Genomic DNA, 14,074 nt, shown 5'->3' on the forward strand with positions numbered 1-14,074 from the left:
TGGCAACCCATCATAACTCAGCTGTGAAAGCTGTTTGTTGTCGACCCAAATGCAGAGCATGGGAAGCAAAATGAGCATTTAATGCTAATCCATAATACAGGAACTTACTAAAGGATAACCTGAATGTAAGCAAACTGAGAACATAAGACTCAAAGAACAGAGCTAGCAATTAAACCAGAAAAAATGATAACCCTACACACACCCTACACCTATACAGAAGCCCAGCCCAAGGAAAACCTAAAATAATGAACATCAAATAATAAGTAAAATGCAAACAGGCCACTGGAAAGGAAATAATAAATAACACCATATACACTAAATAAATCATAGTACTAAATTTCAGAGGGAACAAAAGTTGAACATAAATCACAAAACCACTAACAATAAAGAACTAATAGAAAACTTGAAAACAAGGCTCCAAATCCCAGGGACCATGACACAACCGTGTAGCAATGTGCTAACATGACCCATTTTTCCCGAGATGATCAGGAGTTGAGCAACCAAACTTGGCACATAGATACATCTTAGGCCCCTGAAGGTTCCTTTTTATACCAAATATTATTGTCATCATGTTGCCTAGCAACCACCTATCAATAGACTAAAGCGACCCATTTTAGCAGTTAAGCTCCGATATCACCTTATAAAAGCATTTTATTATTTCAATTTTACAACAACACAAATTTATACTGGCAAAAGTTGAATTATGCGTAATATCTTAAGATGCCGTCACGTTAGCTGGCAACCAAGTGCGTTTTTACTTTTGTCTATGTGTAGTTATACCAGAAACACAGAGACGCCAAACAATACTGTAGCATGGGCATGCACTAGTAATAGTAGTGAGCTCCAAAAAATATCTGCACCATGGCCAAAACAGAAGCTACGCTAGCTCACCCGGAGCTTCTATTCACCGATGAAGAAAGTGAATTGCAGGGGGCTCGTGAAAGAAATAAGCAGATGTCGTTTTAGAGCCACATTTTGAAAATACAGTATTAATATGCTGTCTTTCTGAGAGCTTTAGTCAGGATGAGACCACAGCAGACTACACAAAAGCATCAAGTTGATATGTTGCAATCCCATTTATACAAAAGAAAGAATATTTCCCACAATTTTATTCCCATCTCCAAAAAAGCAAATACATAAAATAGAACATCACAATGTGGCTTCTGTTGCCTTGTAATTTTCTGGTGCCATCTGATTGTGCCATTTTAAATCTTTCTCTGGCATTAAATAATTTATTCTTAGCAATTGCAGCCTAGAAATGGTAGGGTTGCAATCTGAGGCATTAACATGGCAAATTACAACTCATATACACAAATAAATGCACAAAAGCTCTTTGAGGGCTGATTAACATAGAAACATTAAATAAAAAACTAGCAGAATTTAGACAACTTCAGCTATATTTTTACTTTGTAAGTATGTGTGCAAGTGAGTGGGTGAAGATGAGTTTTGATGTTCAAAGGACAAATAGTAGGCCAAGGTTTAGTACCTCATGTTGTTTTGTTGTCAGTGGAAGTAACCAGGTGGTCGTCACTGCTTGTTGTTCCCAAATCGTTCTCAGCAGGGATTCAAAAGAAAAGCCAGGTGCGTAAAAACATGTTGGAAAAGAGTTCATTTTTCAAATTAGACTGCTGCACCACTGTACTTTGCACCATCACAGTAACGTGACACTTCACTATGGCATCAGCTTAATTGGTATGATGTCAAGAGCTGGTGCAAGCAAACATCTATATGAAGCTGTGAATAATGGTACATAAATAGTGGGATTACTATGACAATTCTGTGAAATCGATGGTTCTGTAGCATTTACTCACTACAGACACACGAGTCGCCTTTTATTTGAAACTCATCTCTCATTCAGGAAGTCAATTATAGATCATACTCTAGGTGGGTTGTGGAAAAAGGCGAACACTAGGGGTGAACAATAACTTGAACATGAGCAGTTGAAAATTAGACCCTTTTGAAATAAGCAAATTTTATCTCACTCTTTCAACAGCAGAACTCGAGGCTATTGTGACTATAAATCTCAAAAGGGTGCAGATAGAAAACATCACTTTATGCCTCGTCTCAGAAATCAGCCTGAGCTCCAAATGCAATCAAAGCCTCTCTGACAGACCGCTCAATTGGAACAAATCTCACAAGGCTGGCAGAAATCACAGGCATTGTGCTTGATTATGCCATCTGATTGGATTAAAGAGAATACCTATCTATGCAGGCTGATTGATAGCTCCTTTGCCTCAGATCAAGGAGTGTGGCGTCTGCTCTGGCCTGTTCTGATTATAGCAGTCCTGACTGATTCAAAGTGAGATCTGTGCTGCTTTGCAAAATAATTATGCTCCTGCTGTGAATAATAGATTTACTTTAAAGGTAAATAATAAGAACCGTAAAAAAATATTTTGCAACCTCTGCTTGCACAAAATGAGCAAATTAGTCAGTGAATTAAAAAAAAGTAGTAACCCAGGCCCTTAATTGCATCTTTGCTCAGTTCGGATCAGTCATGCTAAAACGACAGCTGGATGTAGCCATGCTTTCTTGTTTCTTCAAAACGAGCATCTTGAAGAACATCATTAACTCTGTGATGCTGACTTTAGAACTCATGCCACTGACGGTAATTTGTAAAGACTGTGGCTGTATGTTAAGGGACATCTCGTGAATTTGTGACTGATTAGAAGTCTCCCAATGGCAAGGAGGAATCACAGTAGGGCTGAAGCCAGTCCCAGCTGTCTCCCAGCTGTGGGCAAGAGTCACGGTACACTCTGGATAGGTTTCTGTGCTTTTGCGGGGATAAACCAGACCATTCACCCTCAGATTCACACCTATGGCCAATTTAAAGTCACCAGTTAACCTTGGGCAGGGTTGTGCAAGTTACTTTGAAAAAGTAATAAATTATAGTTACTAGTTACTTCTTCAAAAAAGTAACTGAGTTACAAGATTCTAAAAGTAATTAATTACTTGAAAAGTAACTATTGCGTTACTTTAAAAAAAACGTTTAACCCTCTGGGGTCCAGGGTATAATTGGCCATTTTAACCACTTTTGATGTTTCCTCTACATTTCACCTTTAAAAACTATTTACTTTGCCTTATTTGGTATCATTGTTTTCAGCACAACCTCACGTGTCTGAATTTACAGTTATGTTTTCATTTTGACATACTGTACTAACACAATTGATCTAAAATCAGACAAAAAACATAAAATCCAATTAGAAAAAAGTTATTTTTTACTGTAACAACCACAAATATGTTTAATGAATCATATTTCATAACTTTAAATGCAAATATAAATTGACAATTTTAAAATTATATGCACAAGTTTTGCAAACAATAAAGTTATTTGCAGCCATTTACCTTTTACCCCTTTTTAAAATAACCATTTCAAACTATTTACAGAACAATCAGCTGTTCTGCATTCAATAAGATGCAACACAAATTATTTGTGCCACTCCAAAAAAATAATTTCTGTCCACTATAAAGGAGAACATCACAGCCTGATACCTGCAGGTCTGACAGCAGCAGGTGTATCCCTCCTGTTTCTACCTGGAGACAGCAGTCGCCTCATTGTTCTGACACACAACACAAAACTATCCACAACACTACACACTAACTACACAAGAAAACACATTAACTGCACACTCCAAACACACTAAACGTCACAAATCTCTCACATCTCAAAACTCGCTCTCTCTCTTTTTCTGCTCTCTTTCTCTCTCTCTCTCTCGCCGTCACTCATAAAACTTCCCCCTCTTCCTAAACAACCAAATGTCATGTTGCCATATCATTTTTTGATTGGTCGACATGGTGCATTTTTCCACCAACACAAAAGGGCAGGGGTTTTTTTTGCTCATAAGCAGAGAGTGCTTGCTAGCTCTGTCCTTAGACAGTAAACGTGACGAAACTATTGAGGAAAAACAGGCGTATATATTGTTTATCATGACTCTGGTTTTACGTGGCCTATCAACACAATTTAAAAACTGGTGTATATCACCTTGTTGCTTTGTCGTCTTAAAGTGGTCATGTGATTGGCTTACCACGACTACTTTATTCTTCCTCAGTCAAATAGCAGCATTCATGCAATTGTTTTGCCCCCTTAGCTCCAGGTGTTGTGCCAAAAAGTGATCATCTACCAGAAAGTGATTGCCGTCCGCGGGAGCTCACGCAGCTGCTTAAAGCTGTAGCGCCCAGATTACTTACAGCTACTTCCGTGCAACTGATAGGCAAGCTGAAGACAGCTTCAACCGTCTGTTTGTTGAAAAATAGTAACATGACCGCACCGCATTTTCTTGTTAGTAACGGTAACGGCGTTGTAACGATAGGAATAGTAATTAGTTAGATTATTCGTTACTGAAAAAAGTAACGCCATTTGTAACGCCGTTATTCCCATCACTGACCTTGGGTGCATGTGCGGGAAGAAATCGGAGCAGCCCGGCAGAAATGGGAAGAACATACAAACGTCACAGTGGGGACATTTTGGTGATTCGTCTGACAGCAACCTGTGTGGTGATTGCATGCACTACATAATGCTTATTGCAATCGTTTTGCTTTAAATCAGGTCACTTATTGATCTCCAGGTGAACTTACTCAATACAAGGGAGGGTAATAAGGAAACATCAAATATCTGCTTTTGTTGCACTGGGATCATTTAAGGGTTTGGGTTTGTTTTTTTTGGTTGACTGTTTGCATGTTGACAACCAGTTTGATTGCCTGATTTTTTTTGTGTCTTGTCCTCTTGAATAAGAAATTATTGAGAGATATGATATTGATTGGCAAAACTACACAGTCAAGATCAAAGTTGTATTAAACTAATGTCTAACTCTTTGAAAACTATAAATTTATTAAACAGCAAAATGCATTTCATTTTTCATCTTGGAGAAAATACAGCAATTTTCAAAATAGTCAATATGCTGGGTAAGATTTTTATAATTCAATTCCAATTTATTTTCACTAGTCAGATGACCCCCGATGTGAGCAGGCACTTTGGCGACTGCCTTTGACAGGCAGAAACATTCAGCAGAACCAGGTTCAGGGAGGGGAAGTCATCTTAATCAGTCGGGGATGATTGGGGGGAGAAAAGGCACACTGTGGAAGAGAGCCAAAGATGAGTAATAACCAATGATTAAATGCAAAGTGATGTATAAACACAAAATACCTGCTCGGCTAAACTCAAGTCTACTTTTGGTTGTTTCAGTTTTGGTCATTTTCCATTACAACTGAGTATCACATACGCGGTTTGGAGTCATTACAGCAACGCAACAGAAAGTCTCGTGACGTCATTTGTATGCAACACAAGTGCATCACAACAAGGAAGGATGTCGAGGCGATTGTATACCCGCTGCTCAGTCCATGGACCACAATGTTGGGCTTCATAAATTGCGATTTTGATTTTCAAGGAGTCACTCTCATGAGTCATCAAGTGATGCCACTGGCTGGCCAATCGGTGGCATGCAGTCTGGTGACTTTCAGACTGACTCAGATGGCTTGGGACCCTGGCCGAGTAGGTAGTAAAAAAGTACACGGGGCAGGTTACAACCACCTTCTGAAAACTCTAAAACTGAGTCGAGCTGAGGGGAGTAGGAACAGGCTGGAAAAGGGCTAATACAGAGTGAAAAGAGGTGAGTGAAGAAGAAACACTCAGTGGATCATGGAAGGCAGCCTAAGAGAAAGTGAATGTATTAAACTATAAAATTAAGAAAGGTTATGCATGCTTATTATGAAAAATATACACCGTTTTTATACTATTTATAAATAAATATAACATTTATGGTGCAGGTGCATCTACGAGAGAGAATAAAGGGAGCTTTCACTGTTACCTTAGACTCTTAACAAAAGCAGGCTCAGCTGTGATCGCATCATGTTGGGTATTTATGGGTGTGTATATGATTCTAGTTCTCATTTTGCCTTCCACTTTAACGCCACCTCTTAATAAGAAGAAAGAATGTCTGGAGAAAGTCACACCCTAAACAGACTCTCACTGAAAAAGAATTATGATCATTGACTGTCTCTGCAGTAAAAAAAACAACAACAAAAAAAATCTCTGTACAGTATATTGGCAAGTTATTTCAGTCCCCGGTGAGCAGAACTTACGTTGAGATGCGTGGGCTCCACCTGATAAAGCCAACCTCACGTCGGCAGGGCCAATATTTTCAGGTTGAAACAACCCACTTATAGTTTCTGCCAGATGTCCTCTCTTTGCTTTCAACTATCAGGGGCATTCCATTATTACTGTGTATATAGATTGAAGGCAGCAGACTCATATGGCCATAATACGCTCTGCCAGTTGATTTCATTTACCCACAGTGTGCCGCACAGATCAGAGACCTACTGCCAAATGAATCTATCAGAGTGGGATTGGATTTTTTTTTTTTTTTTTTTTTTTTTTTAGCAATTTCCCATTAGAAGGACAGAAAAGAGAACTTTAAAAAATCTGTTAGAGTCCCACCACATGGCTTTTAAGTGCTTGGCAGGGTTTAGAAAGTGACATGGGAAAATGACTAAATTACTGTTTTCACCACTAAATAAATTTCTAAATGGAGATATCTTGCTGACCAACTCCTGCAATTAGGATATAGTAGTCACATGTCATTTTTTATACTTATTAAACCCTTTTCAGGAACTGCTTCTTCTTTTTCAGTAACCTAACTTATTTTCTCTAATGCTTAGCTAGTTGTATTCTTCTTATTGTCAGTGTCAGGGCAGAAGAAAGCTTTTCCTTGAAAAGTAACTTTCACACTTTCCTCGGGTACATTAGGTTCATAATAATAGTCACGGCCAAGAGAGATAAAAACTGACCTTAAAACCACAAATGTACTACTTTATTCAACATTATGATGTCTCCCATCAACAAACTACGGCTAATCTTTGCCTAATTCGATACAGCAACAAATGAATAATTGTTCCTAAGCCAGGAATGAAAAATATGCATAATAAATGTGTACCTACTGCAAATAAAACAATCAGGCGGCAGGGTAGCATTATTTTTAATTGATGAAAGACCGTAAACGGCGCTGACAACCAATTCATTTAACCCACATTATAAACAGAACATACAACAAAACCGGCACGGGGAGGGAAAGGAAACAAACATTCATTACATTTGTCAGGGTCTTAAAATACATAAACACCATCTGGTGAAGTGACTTAGGGATTTTATGAATTTAGATGTGCCGCCATCTATCCTAACCACTAACACATCCTTACATAGTAATGCACTGTCACATACTAATGTGTGGTATTGTTACCACTTTGTTCAGTTTGAGTTCCTATCCATTTTCAAATTGGAGCCAGCCAGCTATAACTAATTTGATTAAGGTCAATAGCAACACAATAATTGACGTCATGTGACATTAGAGCGCCTCAGTGGAGTTATAGTGCTCAGTATCATTGAAAACAGCAGTCAGGAGCTCAACATAGCTTCTTAATGCGAGAGTATATTGCCTTTTAGAGGTATTAATGCATTTTATAGTGACCACAAGGAGATGAAGGTTGTAAAGCAGGGCCAGGAGGTAATCAGGTAACACAGTTTTGCAACCTTTCATATTGCAGCTCCTAAAATAAATGCACGAATTATGTCAATAAATCCTGTATTTCTATTACTGAATTAGTTTTTTTTGTCTAACACTATTGGATCGAAGCACCTGGGTTTTTTAATCCAGAACCTACAGCCATGCTATGACATACAGTACATGGACATAGGTATGTGAAACGAGATGTCAAGAGAGGGGCAGATCTAACTGAATGGCCTGTCAATCACTCGTTTTTAGCCATAGAGCGTATCCTGAATCATCATGCTTTGTAAAACTTGGAATGACCATAATTTACAAAATAAACTTACTTAGAGAAGATTCATGGATGAAGTGAAGGAGGGTTAGTGTGACGGAAGAGGGTAATGGAGAACGGAGGATAAGCCACTGCAGTGAGACTAAACTTAAACGGTAAATGAACTGGTTTTTACCTAAATATTGATCCCATAAACTCATGAGAAGCCTTTACTGAGGACAGATCAGACTGGCATTTACCAGAGACTAAAGGACAGGAAGTCGTGGTTCAAACTACAGACAATGCCCCCAGTTGCCATTTCAAACAAAAAGCAGGTTTAAGGCATTCAAACATTAGCCTCACTTTTCAGACCTGCAAACTACTTACTGTCTGTATAGCCTATATCATGCTAGAATTCAAGCCTTCTCTTTCCTCTTGCCCCAAATTGGTTGTGGCAAATGACTGCTCTCAGTATGCCAGAGGTTTCCTCCTGTTAAAAGGGAGTTCTTCCTCCACACTTTTGCCTAATGCTTGCTCCTACGGGATCATGATTGTTGGGCTGTTCTCTTATTCTCTCTTTACTGTGCCATATAAAAAAATCCAAATTTGAATTAATCAATAGAAATAACAATTAGTTGTTTGATTTTTCTTTTCTAGTCAAAGGAGCTTGCAAAGAAAAGCGTCTGGACTTCTTTAAGTTTACTTGAAGACGTTTCACCTCTCATCCGAGAAGCTTCTTCAGTTCTAAGGTCAAATGGTGGAGAGTCCCAGATATAAACCTAGTGGGAGTATCCCCCCACAGAGGGACAAAAGGACCCCCTGATGATCTTCTAATCGCCTGAGCCAAGGTGTGAAACTGGGTGTGGGTCCCAATCAGCCAGAGTTTCGGGTGTGTTCATTGTGAAACCTGGCCCCACCTTATCATGCGAATTCCTGAGGTCAGATGGCCCAGGATGTGAGTGGGCGTTAAGGCGTCTGGGAAGGGATCTCATCAGGGGGTCCTTTTGTCCCTCTGTGGGGGGATACTCCCACTAGGTTTATATCTGGGACTCTCCACCATTTGACCTTAGAACTGAAGAAGCTTCTCGGATGAGAGGTGAAACGTCTTCAAGTAAACTTAAAGAAGTCCAGACGCTTTTCTTTGCAAGCTCCTTTGACTACGATGACCTGGATGACTGAGAACCTTCACAGACATTTTTCTTTTCTACAATTTTCAGTGGTAGTTTGATATAACTTTCTCAACATCGTACAATAATAGTAAATAATGATAGCTTATATTTTCTAGCGTACTTACTCTGGCTGAGATATAGCATGGTAACATGCTAGCAGTAAATAGGCTATAAATTTCATGTTTACTAGTTTTGAAGTTCATCATAGGTAATGTTTTCATTTGACATCTTAACATGCTAAAATTTAATTAGTAGTAAGCAAAAGCACAATAAACATTTAACCAGCCTGTAGTTTACAGCAATGGTAATGTCTTTGTGAGGCACAGCACGCTAACATGATAGCAGTAAAAATATTAATAATAATATTTATGGTCTTTAACAGCCTTAAAATTGACCATAATCAAGGTTGATGGTGCTACAGGGTTTCTCCACAGTTATTTCAATTAATTGTATTGTAGACATATATGTGTCAAATTTCGTGGCAGTGTATGTGAATCACTAACAACTTAATTACCAATGTGTGCAAAATGTCATGGTGTTTGTTCCATTTATCAATTCAATTCAGTTCAATTCGATTTTATGTATATAGCGCCAAATCACAACAACAGTCACCTCAAGGCGCTTTATATTGTAAGGTAGAGCCTACAATAATACATACAGAGAAAAACCCAACAATCATATGACCCCCTATGAGCAAGCACTTTGGCAACAGTGGGAAGGAAAAACTGCCTTTTAACAGGAAGAAACCTCCAGCAGAACCAGGCTCAGGGAGGGGCGGGGCCATCTGCTGGGGGTGCTTTGGGGTGAGAGAAGGAAAACAGAATAAAGACATGCTGTGGAAGAGAGACAGAGGTTAATAACAAGTGTGATTCAATGCAGAGAGGTCTGTTAACACATAGTGAGTGAGAAAGGTTTATCCCTAAAAACATTTATTGTAATGCACTTTCACTACTGGGTTAAATTTGTGTCTGTTCCAAGAAGAAAAAAAACAAGTGACCAGAAACTTAAAAAAATAAATGATAAAGATCACTATAATACTATTGCACCTCAAACTGACATTGAAAAGAATTTCCTCCTGGATTTTCCGTTGTTCTCCAGCATTCAACTGTTATCACAGAGCAAAATCTTTTGTTGAAAAGAAAGAGATACAAGTTTCTCTATCAGCAGCGCTCCACGGGGGGTGGCAAAAGTCTGGGAAATATAGGAAATCACAAACTAAAGCCAGAGTAGAGAAGCCAGGTCAGTGGATCCAACAAAAAAGTAATCTAACAGCCAGCGGGTACACCCAGCAGCATGTTGGCATTTTTCTGTACTGCAGGGTTCCCCCTAATGCATTTCTACCAATATAATTATGATTGGCACGCAGTTATCGCTGCATGTTGAGCTGGATTTTGTGTCACAGTAAGTCACCAAAGGGCTTGTGGGAATCATGACAACTAGTCATGAAGCCATGTCCTCATCATGTCTCTGAATGTCAGCGAGGACACTGCTGATGTCTCAGTTGACCTGAAGCTAGAGATGGTGAAAGAGGGCTGCTGGAAAGAGAGGCTGTTCAAAAATGTACAGGCAATCACTCTGCAGCAGACATACTGAATGGTCCCACATGGTTACCACCCACAGTGTAATGAGGGTTAGCAGGTCAGGCTGCCTTTCTGTTGACTGAGGCTTGCAGCGACACAGGCTTCATTTTACATTTGGATGCCAGTGAACACCAGTGCATAAATCTCTTCTCCGGTGGCAGAGATGTTTTGAAAAGAGGCTATTATCATCTTTTGATCTAACCCTTCATAAGATGTGCTCTGATCTGCTGCTGTTGCTATTATACTGGAATGTATAAAATGAAAATAGTCGAGCCAGTCATTTCCCTATTTCCTCCTACTATACACATACTTTTCCCCCCTGTGCTCTCTCATAGACTCATGAAATGTCACCAGTCAATTAAAAAAATGGGATCATATTCTACAACTCCTTGTTTCTTTCTGTTTTAGGAAAATATAAGGCAGATAATAGTACAGCAGACCTGCCTCCACCTTCTCGTCCTCATAAACATTTTTTAAAGAAATGAAAAGTCAGTGTACTGTGGCATTTGATTTGGTTTTATTGTTAAGAAACTGTTCATAACAGGTGTAGTCACCACCATAAATACAGAAACCTTAAATAGAAAATTACTCCCTGCTTCTGGGGGCTGCAGCCATGTAGAACATTTACCAAATAGACTGCTGTGAGAGAGACGCTGTAAGGCTGAGATATGCCATTTAAAAGATCCTAAGGACAAATCTGTCCTCCCTGTTGGCTTTAAAAGACAAAAAACTGGGAGACACATGAGTCAAATGTGTTGCTGGATGGAAGAATGCAACAGTCAGCTGTTAGGAGACATGCATCTTCACTCACTATCATAGTAAATATGTAGGTTCATTTATGCATTTTTTCTTGTCCGTGTCAGAGCCTGGATTTGGATTTTGAATTTCTTCACCAACAGTCAGCAAAAACGCTTCTGTGACACTTACCAGAGTCTAAAAAGGTGTTCCAGAAGCCACTGGAGATGATCAGAGTTCAAGGCATAAGGCATTTAAACCTGAGTCTTTGCCAACAACAGACTGATTCTGGAAAAAGTTTGAATCAGCTTATGTCCTCTTCTTCTCAGCCGCCTGTTTTTGATAAATAAAATAAATAAAATAAACTCACTGGTCCCTGAAAATAACCATGTCTTAAGATTACCAACATTCTCCACTACCAGAGATTTTTGCAGCTGTCTACCTGTATGACATTTTACCTAAAATGAGCATTTTTCAGACCTTCTTCAAGCCTATTTTGAGATGCCAGCATTTCCAGAGAGATTTGCACTGCATTTTTATAAAAAAAAAAAAAAAAACACCCTGCAATAATACTTACACACACTAAGCTATTTAAACTTTTACCTATCTCCATGTGAATGTGACTCAAACACCATAAATATCAGAGCATATAATGTGTAAGTTTACAGGGTTTTTTTTGCCCCTACAGCACTATACATAATGTGATAAGCATGATATTTGTTCACTGCTCTGGCGAGACGAACAGACGCTGTTGCTGATAATGCAGACACTCCTGACTGAGCCGTAAATACAGACGCAATGTGGTGACTGCAATTCAGAAAAGATTTTCAAATTCATTTTTGAGCACAGCCACCACTTTTAAAACAAATTTGATCAAATGTGACTGCTGATCGTGTACTTGTCTCTTTCCATTATCCAGATAGGAGCTTGGCCTTGTTAGCCTGAAATAACTGCCAAGTAGCACGACTCGCTTCGTGAAAGACTTTTCTAAGGTCTGCTAATACTTGTCAACAATCCTTTTGGAACTCAGACAATATCAAAATAACTATTGTGCAACTGTAAATACCACTGCCCAAACACTCACAATTAGTGAAATAGGATCCTGCTTGTCATATTTACGCCAGGTTTTATACCTCCTAATTCCTGTGGAAAGCAGCGTCATTCTGTCAACATATAACGGTGTAAACCTAATTGTCACTTCAGAACTAATACAGCATCCTTTTGGTATGACAGGATTCTATAATCAGGATCAAGCAAGTTTATTGTGTGGGGATTTTACACTTTCGTTTGTTTGTTTGCGGCACAAAATGAGATAGCTGAGTAATGCACGTCCACATTTAACAGTCTACCCTACTAATCTGGCTCAAAGAATTTCTCTATATACAGCATCCAACTGCAAAAAAGCACTATTTTGGTCACTTCTGTGGCTCATACTAAGGCACTTAAGGGCTGTAACTTCACCAAATATGCATTGTCAGTCTAATCCCTGGCCCAGGGCGTTATTTAGCACTGACATGTCTCAACTACTCAAGGAGAATGGATCCTTTGAGACTTCAGTAACTCTAAGACGGACTCACTTTGTGAAATTGCTCCCTGTATCATAGCTTCTGGCAGCAGAGGTGAGGTGTGGCATTGGTCTATTGTTCCCTGCACATTAGCACCGAGCACAAATCTCTAACTTGCAATAACATCTATCTGTATCAACGCCTTACAGGCCCTGTCACATGTCCCTGCAGAGAGAAAAGACCAAAGAATTGGAAGTGACACACGGGAACAAAACTGTCCTGCTTCAGAATAATCGGCTTTTCATAGTCAAGGAGGGCCTAAACTTTATTGTAGGATTACTTCCACCACACGAGCACTTCATATGCGGATCATTCGCAGAGCGGATACGGAGTAGAACTTATCTTTTGATTGGCTACACCTGCGACGGACCTCTATAGTCGAAGTGAGACACAGAATGCACATAATTTCATTGATTATTATAAACGGCCAGTGTCTCAGGATGCTCTCTACAAATGGTCCACATGTAGTATGTTAGACATAGAGAAGAGATTAGGGGTACGTTTTGAAATCAAAACCCAAAAATAATATATGAGTAAGACTACAAATCTTCTCAAATGTAACACACTGAACCTTTTAAAACACACTGCAGTTGACATAGTTAAAGACATGTAACTGGTAGTTTAAATGAGAGTGAACTGTTTGTTTTCGTCTCACCAATTATACAGTGGGGTGTAGCAGTCTGCTGTGTGCACTGAAGCTACACCAGCTTTGGCTGTGATTTGTCTCTGTTTTACACATTGGCTTGGTCTAATGTAAAAGCAACCTAATCAAAGCAGCCAGCGTTGCTAAATGCACTGAGTTGATGGATCTCAAATACTGAGTTGCAATGGCTTAAGTCATTGAAATATTATAAATCTCCAGCTATCAACTGAACTTAATAAGCCATGTGAAATGTCTGTATTTACTTAACCAAGAGCTACGCATAATATACACTGTAAATATAATTTTCCTGTGAAATTCTATTAGTTACCATGATGCCACCACATTTTTCGAAGTTGGATAATGCAGATAATGTTCAAATTTGATAACAACCATAAAGTTTTTTCCTCTCGAGCTACAGTGCTGCTGACCAAAATGGTGAAGTAGTCATGCTTGATAGCAAACGCTGCACAGCAGGGCAGGTGTAACATCTATTGAGACAGCGCTTGTCGGTTTATCTAACAGCATCTGAAATCCACTGACAGCAGACTCAAGGATGTGCAGCAGCTGATAATTTATGTAGCATTTTCCACAAAAAGAAGAAAAAAACTGCAAGCTGACACTCATCAGTCCAAGTTT

General features: G+C 39.1%; 1 protein-coding gene across 5 annotated transcripts in view; it reads left to right on the forward strand.

Moving 5' to 3' along the window:
• cadm1a (cell adhesion molecule 1a) overlaps positions 1-14,074 on the forward strand; it is a 455,163-nt gene that overhangs the window by 397,609 nt on the left and 43,480 nt on the right. The gene's annotated exons all lie outside the window — the stretch shown is intronic.

The sequence above is a fragment of the Perissodus microlepis genome, chromosome 10 (genome assembly GCF_051167445.1).
Source record: "Perissodus microlepis isolate ML-2025 ecotype Zambia chromosome 10, ASM5116744v1, whole genome shotgun sequence".
NCBI lineage: Eukaryota > Metazoa > Chordata > Actinopteri > Cichliformes > Cichlidae > Perissodus > Perissodus microlepis.